The sequence below is a fragment of the Hydra vulgaris genome, chromosome 09 (assembly GCF_038396675.1).
Source record: "Hydra vulgaris chromosome 09, alternate assembly HydraT2T_AEP".
NCBI classification, from domain to species: Eukaryota; Metazoa; Cnidaria; class Hydrozoa; order Anthoathecata; family Hydridae; genus Hydra; species Hydra vulgaris.
In genome coordinates, this window is record NC_088928.1 from 22705302 (window position 1) to 22710047 (window position 4746).

The following is a 4746-nucleotide window of genomic DNA, read 5'->3' on the forward strand; positions in this document are numbered from 1 at the left end:
AAAAGGGGGGGTTTTAACCTGTTTTCAAGTGTTAATATATTTGTATTTTCAAAATATAAAGTTTTATTTGCATTTTTCTCTGTTGTAAAGTTTTTCATATTCTGGATAAGATTGCGGGAGCTGTATTTGTCCAATTGATTTGAAATTTTGTACAGATGTTCATTTTTATGAGCTTTATGTCCTGAGATAAAGAAATTTTGGATAAAAATTAAAATTAAATTTTTTGGGCTGTTTTGGGGTCAGGAATTTGGCCTAAATTTAGACGCATAGAAAAAGCTTATGGTGCATCGAAATTGAAAAAGATTCAAATTTTTTGTTTATCTCAGGACATTTATCTACTTAAAAGGTACACAACTGTAAAATTTTGAGACTTGATATATTTTACTTTTTGAGATATCTTTTCCAAGAACTTTGCACTTTTTAGGCCTAAAAACACTTAAATTTGCCCAAAAATTAGAAAGAGGAAAAAATTTAAATTTTTTTTTTTTTTTTTAATCCTATTTATCGTGTTTAAAATGAGAAAATCAATTGGAATAATGTCAGATTTTAAAACTTTTTTTTTAGCAGTCTACCACCTTAAAATTTGTCGAAGAAAACGAAGAAAGTTAAGCTTTTATAAGTGGCCTTAGTCTACAAGATCATTTGCACTTTTCATAAAATAGTATAATATTGTTCAAATTATTCTTATTATTATTATTATTAATTTGATAATTATCAAACTATTTTTTTTTTTCAAATTTAATTTCGTCAGCGATTTTTTTTTTTTTTTTATTACATTAAGGCATTCTTTAATGCAGTGATTGATTTTTAATTTTACTATTTTTTATTTTTCTTAATTTACCGTTACAAAATATTACTTTTCTTTTGTAAAATATACAAATGGCAGGGACAAGAAGAAGACAAAAATAGTCTCATTGTCTAGCCCCAAAATATGCGTACATAATAAAGTCATTAATAACTTGCTATGAAGAATTGATGATCATGTGTTTTTCTGAAGTTTGAGTTTAATAAGTTTATTTTAGTTGAAAATTATAGTTTTGTATGTTTTGGGAATATATCTAAAAAATTTATATATTTGTAGCTGAAATGTCTAATTCTCCTGTTTTAGTACGTTATTTTAGAAAAAGATAAATCTTTTTCTCAAATAACTTACTAAAACAGAAGAAATATTTTATTTTTTTAACATAAATACAAAAAAAAAAATTTTAACATAGAAAATCAAATGATTTAAAAATGTGTTATCCATGAAATAATAAATTAAACAAAATACAAGATTTAACTTTAAATTGATTTAAATACAAGTATTGCCTGGTATTATACCACGTCAAAAGCGATGTAAAAAGGTTTCATAATTTGAAAATGCGGCGGTTCCTTTAATCACCAAACCGATTAGAATTACTTAATCAACAGCATCTTTAACTAATAGTATAATTAACACACCTTTTCAAGATGTAATTGAGAACTTAAAAGTTATAATTAAGAAACGTAAGATGTAATTGAGAAGATGAAAGTTGTAAATAAGAAACGTAAGATGTAATTTAGAACATGAAAGTTGTAATTGAGAAACTTAAGATGTCATTTAGAGCATCAAAGTTGTAAATAAGAACTCGTAGGAAGTAATTGAGAAGATAAAAGTTGTAATTGAGAAAAGTATAAAGAATACAAAGTTCTTTGTATTTTAAATTTTGTAGTCCAAATATACTTTGTAATTTAAGGCTGGAAATATTAATATGATATCAACAAAATATAAAAAGTCATGAAAAAGGCATTTGAGGTTTAGGTGGTAACTGGAAAAATCCTATTGGGTATCAATTAAAACTTTCTTCTATTTTCGTTTGTGAAAAATTTAATCAAGATTTCAAATGAATAATATATAAACACAAATGATTTATTTACATAAAATTTAAAATTTTAATTTAAACAACGTCATTAAAAATCATTACAGTTTTCAGTTAAGCACCAACTTGGACTTCCATATTTAAAATCATTGCGTAATGCGTGGTCGTATGTTGTACAGCGCATGTACAATCACCTCCCATTATTGTGTTTTTTTCCGCAGTAAAAATTCATTCTAAATACTGCGTTCGTTGTTCCATAATCCCAGCACCGAATACAGATGGAATGCGAATAACATTTTTAACGTTAATTTTTTTTTTAGACCAGATAGCTTTCACCGGGTTTAACATTGGGCTGTAGGGTCCTGATCGTAACAACTGAGCCAGTAAATTTTCAAACTCCCTTTCCAAACGAGCATGACATAGAGCATTGTATGTTATGACGACCAAATCCTCTAAACGACTCCCGGATGTAACCCACTGGTTAAACAAAGCAAACATCCACTCGTTATAAGAATCTGCTTTAAATGATCTTCTGCGAGTTTCCATCATGACGACATTTGTTGTTGATATAGCTGCAATCAAATGTATGTTTGCACCTTTTGAAGAAGGTATTTTCATTATTGCTCTTTTTCCCTGTTTGGCAAATCCTTGCGTTTTTCTACAAAAAAGATTAAAATTTGTTTCATCCAACCAAACTACCTGATGACCATTTGTGATGTGTTCGTTAATGTTCCTAACATAATCAGCTCTTTTTTGTTTGTTTTCATTACTATTTATTGCAGTTGGCTCTTTTGCACTTTTTTAAATGAAAAAAGTCTGCTTTCGAGGTAATTGGTAATTGTAGTTGTGCTAACACTAATATGAAATTGTTTTATATCCTTCTTTTAATGGCCACCGATGTCAACTGAAAGTCACTTTCAATCCATGTTAGTGTTTCTTCGATTTGATCATCGGGTAATTTTTTTGGTTTAAAACCACCTCTTCCAATAAAATTTAAATTTCCGCTGCGGATCTAATTGTATGTTGTCTTATATTTGACACCTAAAGTTTGCTCTAGAGTCACCCAATCGTCGTTTCGCTCAGCACATTCAATTACTCTTCTTCCATCATTCGATGAAGATAAAACATAATGTTTTCTTTCAACTTGTTCAGTTATTTCAGTATTTCATGTCTGTTTTTCAGTATTTTCATGTCAGTTCATGTCAGGTCAGTTCAGTATGTTCATGTCAGTTATTCAGTATTTCATGTCTACAAATTGGACAAGGTAGTTCTGGTTGTTCCAGAAGTGGTTGTAAATAAATTTGGTAAAATAAATGCTTGCACGGATTCAAATTAATAACAGACTTTCTATTCAAAGTGTATTGACAAATAACACAACGATCTTTCAATTCCATTACTGTATTACTGTATTGCTGATGCATACAAATGCTAAATTTGATATTTTTAACTAATTAAAATGCATGTCCAAGAAGATCTTTTATAATAACCTTTAAGCTTACATTGAATTCGTATTTACAAATAATGCATTCTCATTTATATATTAGAATTTCTTAATTACAACTTTTGTTTTTCAAATTACATATTGCAATTTCTTTATTTACATGTTGGGTTTCTTAATAACATTTTAAAATTTCTTAATTACATGTCGTGTTTCTTAATTACATATTGCGACTTCTAAATTACATATTGTATTTCTCAATTACATCTTACTTTTCTTAATTACAACTTTCAAGTTCTCAATTACATCTTGAAAAAGTGTAGTTGCATACAAATGAGGTCTTTTAATGCGGTGTTAAAAACCATATTAAACTCATCTTTCAATCCTGACTTTATGGTAATCAATAATATAATGATGTCTACTTGCGTAAAATCTGAGATGTAATATTAGTATATTTTTAAAAAACCAATGATTTTGGTTAATAAATATACTTTTGGTAACTAAAATATACTTAAGTGCCAAACTTAATTATGTTCTCGTTTATATCACATAAGAATGTTCAGGAAAATATTGAAACAACCATCTTATTCGGTTTGGATGTAAACTTTATGTAATCATAACCTTTGAATTTTAAATTTTAAAACCTGGCAACTTAAATTTAGTGTAAGAAAATAAAAAATTAAAGTTACTAATTTGTTACCCTCATATTTAAGGTAAAGATGGTAAATGTTTTAGGGTATTTTTTTTCCAAGATCCAATCAGCACAAAATTAATTTCTTAAACTACGTATAAATCATTGCTTAGCTACAGCTCGGTTTATAGGTATATTACACAGTGGCGTAGCAAAGCATATTTTGTCATTATACATACGTGGCCAAGGTGCCCAATTTCTGTTTTTCTAAAACAATAACGATTCTAAAAATAAACAAAAAAAACTCTTTAAATATATCTTAGGGCTTCTAAGCATTGCGGCTCTAGGTTCAGTTGCTTGTGGGACCGTAAGCTTTGCTTATAATGGCCTTGCAGTTGCTAGGCCATGGATACTACACGCATATATAGATATTTATTTGAAAAGTTTTAAATTTTTCATGCCCATATAAAAGTATCGTAGTTGTTTAAACCAAGACTTTTAGAGTCAAAGGATATTCTTGAGCGGGTGGACTTTTTTCGTATTAGAGTGGCAAAAAATTTTTACAAAAATAAAGCGTCCTCTTAAAATTTTCGGGGCTCTTTAATCTTCAGGGCATAGTGTGTAGCCCCCATAATTCAGGACAGGTGTAAACTTTCTCTACTAAGTTTTTAAATAACAAAAACTTGTGAAAAAGAACTAACAATTATGCCAATTATTTTCCTTTCAAATAAACTACCCTTTCTGAGTCTCCATGGGTATATGCACCTTCTGCTAACTGCAATTCTTCAGTTTTGACTAAATTCCAGACCTTTCAAATGGTTGGCCAGAGAGTGAAAATT